This window comes from Lactuca saligna, chromosome 7 (genome assembly GCF_052625555.1).
Source record: "Lactuca saligna cultivar CGN05327 chromosome 7, ASM5262555v1, whole genome shotgun sequence".
Taxonomy (NCBI): domain Eukaryota; kingdom Viridiplantae; phylum Streptophyta; class Magnoliopsida; order Asterales; family Asteraceae; genus Lactuca; species Lactuca saligna.
Genome location: NC_136423.1, coordinates 178,254,742 through 178,265,175, shown reverse-complemented (window position 1 = coordinate 178,265,175; position 10,434 = coordinate 178,254,742).

Below are 10,434 nucleotides of genomic sequence, written 5' to 3'. Positions count from 1 at the left end.
AAGCTACCACCTTGATCATTTATTTTGTTAGATCTTATTATAGGGCATTTTAGGGCTTTCTCCCATCCATCTTTTGGTTATTGAGTCTTTTGAGCATGACATGAAATTGAAACATCAGATCTGGACTATTTGAGGTCCTTTGAGCCCAAAGATCCTAGCTTTATCAAGTGAGTGGCAAACTTTTATAGAGCTTATTGTGGCATTTCGAGCCCTAGATGCCATGCATGATGCATGGATGTAAAGCTTGCAGCTTTACGTGGTATTTCAGCCTTAGGAGGCCAGATCTAGAATTTGGGACATTATTTCTGCTTAGAATCATTTGAATGAATATTGGGTTAGAGGGACTCGATGAGTGCATGAGCCAGCTCGATGATTCAGCTAGGGTTTTTCCTGATAGACTAGATGCACTACAACTCGGCAAGTTGATGAGACAACTCGAAGATTTGAGGTAGATTTCCCCAATACTTCTGAGAAAACGAATGAACTCGACGAGTTTAGTCAACATGGATGGTTGACTTGAGCATTGACTTTTAGGGTCTGGTCAATTGTGGACCTTAGAGACCATGGAGGGGTAAAATGGTCTTTTCATCCTTATTGAGATTTAGCGTTGGAGTTAGCTTAGCATGTAACACCCTGTTCTGAATCAATTTCTAGTATAAGGTTGTGGCTTGAAGGCCGGATATTATAAGGATTATGGCCATTTAGAAGGTAAGATCTAGCCCCATTTGGTGCAGGTGATGTATCAGAAGTGATCCGTGTGTTCGTCTCGTGTTTTGGAGACTAGGGGTATATCAGTAAAGTGGAAGTTTAGGATTTTGTAGAAAATGATTTTTTGTTCGCAAGGTTTTAAGAAATTTATGAGTTAATAGATCTGTAGGGCTTCTCGATACCTTTCCGTGGATATAGGGAACGCCGGAATCAGGCTTAGAACGAAGAAGTTATGGTCTTCGGAAGTTTCGTGGTTTTCAAGCTTAGTCGACTACATGGGGCGTACACAAAGAGTACACGGAGCGTACTAGTAAAAAATGCATTACGCGGGGCGTACCTTGGAGTACCCTGGGCGTACTGACCTGGATGGTCGTGAATGTTCTTTGGAGTACGTCGGGCGTACCCGAATTACGTTGGGCGTACGCCAGTCAGATCAGAACCCTGTTTTAGGGTCTTGGACCCTATTTAAGCTCCTTATCTCATAACCTAACCCTAATATCTTCAGCCTCCATCCCTCTTAACCCTTGAAATCGACCCTTAACCCTCATTTGAGTGATTTTGGAGCTTGGAATGGCCATTAAAGGAGAATTTTGGTGTTTTTGAAGAAGGTGTTCATTCATGAAGACTTATTGAAGAAGATAGAGCTTTTAGATCTAGAACTGCACTAGCTTTTGGCTCTCATCTAAGGTATAAAGTCTTAAACTTGGTAACTATTTCCTTAGATCTCTTATGTTGAGTTTTGGATCTTTTCGGTCCCAAGGATGAAGCTTTATGGTTCAAATCCGATTCTTAGGCTTAGGACTGCCACCCTTAGTGTTATTTGAGTCCCGAAGGCAAAAAGTTTCCATCTTGGAGGTCTTAATGGGTTCATACAAGATTTATGGTCATTTTATGGAAGTAGATTGCTATACTTGGAGTTTGGGTTCATGTGGGATATATAAGTCATCCAGTTAGTGACTTTAAGGATTAAGATGTTAAGTAGAGCTCAAATCTGTAATTTGCTCCCTTGGTTTGAAGCATTAAGTTATTACTATCAAAAAGGACTTAACAGAGGAGTACGTTGGCGTACAAGCTGGTAAGCACAACGTACAAGTCATGAACCTAGTATGCACTGCGTACGGCTGAGTACGCCCTGTGTACTCAGTCAGAATGGGTTTTGCTTCTTGGGATTTAATGTAGGCCAACTGTTGGGCTTGTTTATCTTGGTCCCGGTGGGCCATTAGGTTGTGGGCTGTTAGTGATGTAGGGAAATCACCTCTAAAGGATTGGGCCCAATTTGGAAACTTGGCCCTTGGTTTGGGCCATGAGTGTTTTTTTTTTTAGCATTTTGAGCTTAAGTGTTTGGATTATTATTGGACCATTGGGATGCTAAGCATGTTGGACTAAAAAGAAGGATTTGGGCCTCATGGCAAGACCCAAGTAGAGGTTTGGGCCCAATTTAAAAAAAATTGGGGCATTCATGGATTTATGGACATTATGGTGTTGGGCTTTTGTTTTGGGTTTGGTCCCTAGTTTTGGATCATACTTGGCCAGGGGTAGAATGGTCATTTTACCCCCTTGCATGGATTAAGGATTATGATATGGGATTCAATTGCTAATTTGGTATATTGATCGGTATTCATGGCTCAGGAAGTGGACTGGGCAACAGCTAAGGATTTCTTTCATGAAACTTCTGCATTCGAGGTGAGTCTTCTCACCATATAAATGGGTATAAGGCATCAAGGCCGGCGCATTTTATGTTATGTGGTAGACTAGCTATAGTAGACACATGTGGTATTATAGTTAGATTTATGCTAAACAGTATGCTAGTGATTATATGATGTTTTCATGGAAGACCCTGGGAGGAGCCCATGGAAATTAGATATAAGACCATTTGGGAGACCCCATGGCATTCCTAGGTAAAGACCATGTGGGGTAGCCCATGTCATGATGGTATAAGACCTTGGGGGACCCTATGACATCCTTATATGTTTATATATGTGTTATGTAGTATGATAGATACTTCTATGATATATGATATGCTAGTTGATTTTGTATGTTATTGCATGGAAGACCCCGGGGGGAGCCCGTGGCAGTTCGATATAAGACCATATGGGGGAGCCCAGGGCATTCCTAGGTAAAGACCGTGTGGGGTAGCCCATGACACGAAGGTATAAGACCCTGGGGGGAGCCTATGACATCCTTACATGTTTATGTATTCATGGCTTATGTGGTATATGTAGCTTTTATAGCTGATATGGTATGTGTTATGTGGATTGTGTGTGGGGTATTCTCTTGGGGACTCACTAAGCATTAGCTTACAAGTTGTGGAGTTGTCTCAGGTACATTGGAGCCTAAGGGCAAGGGCAACGCTTTATGGTGCGACATGCACTCTCTCAGGCATTTTATGGGACATTATGATGTTTTGCAATAAACGTGGTAATGGACATGAGTTTTGAAAAAAATTATATTTGGCTTTTGTGATTTATGGACATGTGCTTGGTTAATCAAAAATGACAACTTTCTTTTGAAAAATTGGGTCGTTACAAGATGGTATCAGAGCCTTGGTTTGAGGAATTCAAGCACATTCTTAGGTGTGTCAGGACTCAAACTAAGGAGATGGTAAAATTGTTTTCTAAAATAAAATAAAAAACTTTTATGGAAAGGTAAAGATGAGAGTGCAATGCGCATGATCAGCTGAGCCAATTAAGTAGTTCGTTAATGTGTTAGCCATGTTATACTGATATTTGAGCTTTGATGATCGTATGGAACTTGCTGTGTGTATGCTTTTAAATTTGTATACGGTTAGGAGTTTATAGCCTTAGAATTATTGATTTTCCCTTATTTCCTATTCTTCCTTTGGTTGTGGTCCTAGGATAGAATCTTTATTCGAAAGTCTAATTGATATTTTTCTGTGTAAAATTTGCATGCATAAATGCAACCGAATATGATTGGTATGGGTAGAGAAAATCTTAGGGCATCCTAGGATTTGATATATGCGGTAGTCTGTGGGATGTGATTTGTTTTGGGACAAATTGAAGTTATCAGGTAGAGCATTGGGAAAGGTACATGTAGGTGTGGAGCGTAGTATTGGGTTCGTACTACTAAAAGCACAGGACCTGTACCTAAACTAATGTTAAATCTGACAACTCCAAGTAGGACTGGTGTGGGAAGATCTCCTATATGGAGAACCTGGTCGTTATGATTTAGTACCTTTTGGTTCAGCATGGTGGTGACACCATTTGGAGCAGAGGGGTCAGGATCGGGATCTGGATCTGGGGCTGGATCAGGTGACACTATCGAGGTCATTGACGAGAGGCTTCATGAGCTCATTGCAATTGAGGTTACAAGGGGCATCCTTAACGCTACCTCAATTATCTTTTGGATGGTCAAGGAGGCTATGATGGAGATTATGAAGGAGAGGCTCAGGTCATTCAGATCCGAGATTGTTGCGGGCTAGGTTGGGACGCAAACTCCCTCATTCCGGGAGTTTAAGGCGTGCAGAGCCCCAAAAAAAATTTTGTGTCAAGGACACCATTGTTAGCCAACGCTGGGTGGCAGATATCGAGAACGCCCAACACACGAGTTCTTGCCCGTATGCAAAAATATGGGATTTGCTTCTTGTATGCTGAGAGACAGAGCCCGAGATTAGTGAGGCGAGGTTACTAGCCAGGTGGGAGCAGCCGGTGTGGCTAAGATGACATGGGCCGAGTTCGTTCGGCGATTTAACTTGGAGTTTGCACCATCTATTCAGGTACAATGGATGGTGAAGGAGTTTCAAGAGCTCCAGCTGACCACTGAGACTGTGGCGGAGATCACCATCATGTTTTGGAAGCGAGAATTGTTGATCCCACAGTTTGCTACTAATGAGGACATGCAAGACGAGATACCATTCCATGCTAAGGGATGATATCTGAGAGTTTGTGAGATTTACAGGGTGCAAGACCCTGAATGAGTTGGTAGAGAAGGCCCATGAACGGGAGATGGAGTCGGACTTCCGCACCAAGCGGAAGATAGAGCAGGCACAGACAACGGTGGGTCAGGCTAAGACGCCTAAGACCTCCGACACTTCCAGCAAGGGACCGGACGACATAGTTTGTCGCTCCAGAGGTTGGGTTACTATTGGTATAGCAGGATTAGTTACGTTAGCAGGATTGCTCATAGGGGGCAAGCCCGTTGTTGCAATCAGGAGGGCAACAAGGAGGTTGACTGCTTGATGATTCAAGATGAGTGGTGAGTGCACCTACTCTGACTGTATTGAGGATCACTAGTGGACAAATGGGTAGAGTCGGATCCCCAGCAGGGAGGGGCTCTACTTCGCTGAATCAGACAGGGGAGATCGGAACTTCGGTAGGCGAGGGTGCGAGGTATGTACCCTTTTTCCTCCCCACCAGCATTGCCTGTATTTAGTAGCGGTTATTTTTCATCAGCATGAATAGGTGTATCGTTGGTTGTTATCTCTGGTTCTGGTTGAGTTATACGCACCTCGGAAGAGTTTTATGCCATCTGCATACCATGAATTTTGGTGGAATAGTACGGGGTCGTCTCCTTGTATATGGCGGATTGTCCAGTGTTTGAGTGTCATTTTGGGTATGGTCGGGGTTGGTTTAAGGGTTCGTACGAGGTAATTATGAATAGGTTCCAGTAACCTTAGCTATTATGTTGGAAAGGCTTTCGGGGTTGTCAAAGGAGGGAGAAAAGTTGTCGCAGAAGTGTTGTGGGAGCATTCGACCTTTGGAATCTGATATCTGGGGGTGATATTAGTTTGAGCAGCTAGATTCATTGGCATTGTTGGGATTCAAGAAGTGCTAGCTGGTTTTTGGGAATCATGTTGTTTTGAAAGGGTTATTCATGGTGTTCTAGCTTTGTTAGGCACTGACCGTCAGTAGATTGATCATTGGAACGAGAGAGGATTTGGTAATCCTTCAATTCTCATGTGCTGAGCGAACTTAGTTGAAACTAAGGTGCTGTTTGTTTTTCGAAGCTAAAATTCATGAAGTCCGCAGACCACCTCTGCAATCCTCTGTAGCAGAAGATGCGGAACAAACGGCTGCAACCTATAATAAGAAGCATGTTTGTTTTTTTTAACATCTGCAGTAAACTAAAATTTAAATAAACTAATTTTATAAACTGAAAATAGTTCTCAACACTGAAATTTAATAATTTTAGTATTAAAACATTAAAATAATAATAATAAGATCATGTAAAAAACAAAAATATAATTTCTTTAAAAAAAAACTTAAAAAATGTAAAAGAAGCTAATAGTTTTATTCTAGAAAAAAACTAATTTTTAAAAACATTAAAAAATAAAATAATAAAAAAAATTAAGAAAGTATTGCAAACGTTGTCTACAAAATTCGTAAAAAATTACACACGTTAAAAAAGATGTAACTGAAAATGAAAATATTATTAATAAAACCGTAAAAAAAAAATTTTAAAAAAAAAGTTAAAAAAATCGTGGAAATTATAAAAATAAATTGTATCACATCCGTAAATAAAAATTTAAGAAAATCAAAGTTAGAAAAAAAAAATTTTAAAAATTTATACAAAAATTCCTGAAAAAACACTTAGAAAAAATGAAAGATGAAGAGGTTAGAAGAGGCAAGTCAAGTGCTGCGCCACGCAGCACATGCGCAGAGGTTTTGTAGTCTGAAGTCTTCCAAAAAACAAACTACTGCGAGAGGAAAAGTGTTGCGCGTGTGCTGCGCCGCGAGCAATAAGTGGTTTGAAGAGGTTTTTATAGAAAAACAAACAGCACCTAAGTGGGGGAGAACCATTCAGATATCCAGGATGGAAGCAAGTATTAGACGAGGATGTGTTTCACATCCCCATTGGGGGAGGAAAGGCGGCTTTAGGGGCTGACTGAATATAGGATATCGGGGGATGGGGGTTCGGGGAACTCCCCATAATTTGAATCATGTATTCTTGACGTCTTATAGCAGACTTCGGGGGAGGGAACCAGGTAGTTTTCTGGTGAGTATTTGAGTTCAGTTGGGAGGATAGACCGTGAGGGTGCTCAATGTTGAGATGTGTTCGGATTGATAGGTGAGCAATAGGGCCATGGGCAGCGATCATGTAGTATGAAAGTGTTGTAAGACTACGGGGGAGATGTAGCACTCGCTAATGGACTATTAGGGTGGAGGTGTTGTAAATTGTGAAAGTGTTGTAAGACAATAATGGAGTCGTAGCGTTCACTATAGGACAGCAAGGGTGAAAGTGTTGTAAGACTACAAGGGAGTTGTAGCATTTACTACTGATCAGATAGCATGAGAACCGTTGTAAGACTACGGGATAGCCATAGCATTCACAAATTCTTTCGGGAGATTGGGGCTATTGTAGACCAGTTCGCAAGGTTGTGGGGAAGCCACAACTTAAGTAGAATAAGGATCGGAGATGATTATTCGATCGGTTATCCATGGGCGAGCCCGGATGGTTATGGGAATTCAGGATGGAACTGGTAGAGACTATTGAGTCAAGGGTTTGGATATTGAGTTGCAAGATCTTATGGATAAGTAGTACATGACATAGGAGGGCTACGGCTGGGTAGTCCTGATATTTGATCTCTTAGGAACTTGGTGGTTGGACCGGGTGTGAGACTAGTAGTCTCGATGATCAAATAAGGGTATTTATTTACTGGTCAGGTAAGGGATACCGGAAGTTATGGTGCATAATGGATCTCGAGGTAGTAGCGGGGTATCGACCCATTTCGGAAGGGACTCCGAATTAGGGTTCGCGTATATTTAGTACAGGATATTGTTTTAGTGAGATGAGATTTGGGATCATAAGGATGCCAAGGGAATCAAATGCAGGATACTAGGGTAATGAAATGGTTTGGTTTGATGGTAGATTAATCCATCATGATCTGTCTTGGGTTGGTTTTATCAGTAATAGGGCCACGACATATTGAAACCAAGAAACGACAGGTCGAAGGAGGCCAGGTATCATGTAAGATTACAGTTGTTCTCGTAGAATTCACCTTTGCATCGGATTCAGTGGCGACAAGTTGTTTTCCTATCATGATTCGATGGATAAAAGGATTAAAGGAGTAGTGAGTAGCGGTATAGATTGGGCAGTTATTGTCAGACAAGGTGTTCTTCGGAGGTCATGTGGGACTGTTGTGTGTGTGTGTTCTTGGCTCAGCAATCGGGTAGATGTCTGATGTTCTAGATAGTTGGTAGACAAGTTGGGACCAGGAAGGTCCCGGTTGTTCTTAAGGGAAGCAGTTATGTGGCAGCAAGATGAGTTGGAGCGACTCTAGTGATTTGGGGTCCGTGTGTGGAGTTTCTTTTCATTCGGGCATATATTAAGTTGCTTAAAGTTCGACTAAATAATATTAGAAGTTGAATAGACAATTGGGAGGTAAGTGTAGTGAACTTGGCAATGATGTGTTGTGGGCAATCTGTCAGGGAGACAGACCATCTCGAGACCTTAGATCAGATGGAGCGGATGTGAATAGGTTTCAGGGAATTTGTTCATCTTCGGTATCTAGAATAGTACGAGGGTTAATTTTGGTAGACTTGGGAAGGATGGGGTATTCTCGGGCTTGTGGTCATTTTGCTCAGGTTTTCTGGTATGTCGGGGATGGTGATGCATGATTTCGAGGACGAAATCTAATTTAAGTAGGGGAGAGTTGTAATGCCCTGTTCTAAATCAATTTCTATTATGAGGCTGTAGCTCGAAGGTCGGTAATTATAAGGATTATGGCTTTTGAGAAGGTAAAATCTAGGCCCATTTGGTGCGGGTGATGTATTAGAAGTGATCCGGGTGTTAAGCTCGTGTTTTGGAGCCTAGGGGTATTTCGGTAAAGTGACAGTTCGGGATTTTGTGGAAAATTAATTTTTGTTCGGAAGGTTTTAAGAAAGGTATAAGTTAATAGAAGTGTAGGTCTTCTCGTTACCTTTCCGTCGATATAAGGATCGTCGAAATCAGGCTTTGAACGAAGAAATTAAGGTCTTTAGAAGTTTCGTGGTTTTCAGGCTTAGCCGAGTACACGGGGCGTACACAAAGAGTACATGGGCGTACTAGTGAAAAAGGCAGTACGTAGGGCATACCTTGGAGTACACTGGGCGTACTGACCACGATGGTCACAAATGTTCTTTGGAGTACGCTGGGCGTACTAGAATTACGTTGGGCGTACGCTAGTCAGATCAGAACCATATTTTAGGGTCTTGGACCCTATTTAAGCTCCTTATCTCATAACCTAACCCTGATATCTTCAGTCTCCATCCCTATAAACCCTTGAAATCGACCTTTAGCCCTCATTTGAGTGATTTTGGAGCATGGTTGGCCATTAGAGGAGTATTTTGGTGTTTTTGAAGAAGGTATTCATTCATGAAGACTTACTGAAGAAGATAGAGGTTTTAGATCTACAACTACACCACCTTTTGGCTCTCATCTAAGGTATAAAGTCTTAAACTTGGAGGTTATTTCCTTAGATCTCTTATGTTGAGTTTTGGACCTTTTTGGTCCTAAGGATGAAGCTTTATGGTTCAAATCCGATTCTTAGGCTTAGGGTTGCCACCCTTGGTGCTATTTGAGTCCGTAAGGTAGAAAGTTGCCATCTTGGATGTCTTAATCGGTTCATGCAAGACTTATGGTCATTTTCATGGAAGTATATTGCTATACTTTGAGTTTGGGTTCATGTGGGTTATAGAAGTCACCAAGTCAGTGACTTTATGGATTAAGATGTTACGTAGAGCTCAATTCTGGAATTTGGTCCCTTAGTTTGAAGCATTAAGTGCTTAATAGCAAAAAGGACTTAATAAACGAGTACACTGGGCGTAAAAGTTGGTACGTGCAACGTTCAAGTTATAAACCTAGTAAGCTCTGCGTACGGATGAGTACGCCCTGCGTACTCAGTCAGAATGGGTTTTGCTTCTTGGGCTTCAGTGTAGGCCAACTATTGGGCTTTTTTATCTTGGGCCCATTGGGCCATCAGGTTGTGGGCTGCTAGTGATGTGAGGAAAAGGCCTTGGAAGGATTAGGCCCAATTTGGAAACTTGGGCTATGGTTTGGGTCATGAGTTTTTTTTAGCATTTTAGGCTTAAGTGTTTGGATTATTATTGGACCATTGGGATGCTAAGTGTGCTGGACTGAAAATAACGATTTAGGCCTCATGGCAAGACCCAAGTGGAGGTTTGTGCCCAATTTGGAAAATTGGGCCATTGATGGATTTATGGACATTATAGTGTTGGGCTTTTATTTTGAGTTTGGTCCCTTGTTTTGGATCATACTGGGCCAAGGGTAGAATGGTCATTTTAACCCTATGCATTGGTTTAAAGATTATAATATGGGACTCAATTGCTAATTGGGTATATTGATTGGTATTGATAGCTTAGGAAGTGGACTGGGCAGCAGCTAAGGATTTCTTTTTGGAAGCTTCTGATTTCGAGGTGAGTCTTCTCACTATATCAATGGGTCTAAGGCACCAAGGCCGGCCCATTTTATGTTATGTGGTACACTAGCTATAGTAGAGATATGTGGTATGATAGTTAGCTTTATGCTAAATGGTATGCTAGTGTGTAAGGTCGAACCTTATAATTTGATGATGTTTGAAACTGATCACTCAGCATCAGCACGTAATCCAGCGTCAGCATACCAGTTGTTTAGTGTATAGTTTTATATTCAATATTTTGTAACAGATTTAGTATTTATCTTGTTTCCATAGTTATCGTTTATTGGTTAGCTGGAATATCCCTGATTTGTAGGGATTGTCTAGATTAGTTCTATATAGTCTTTTTGTACAAG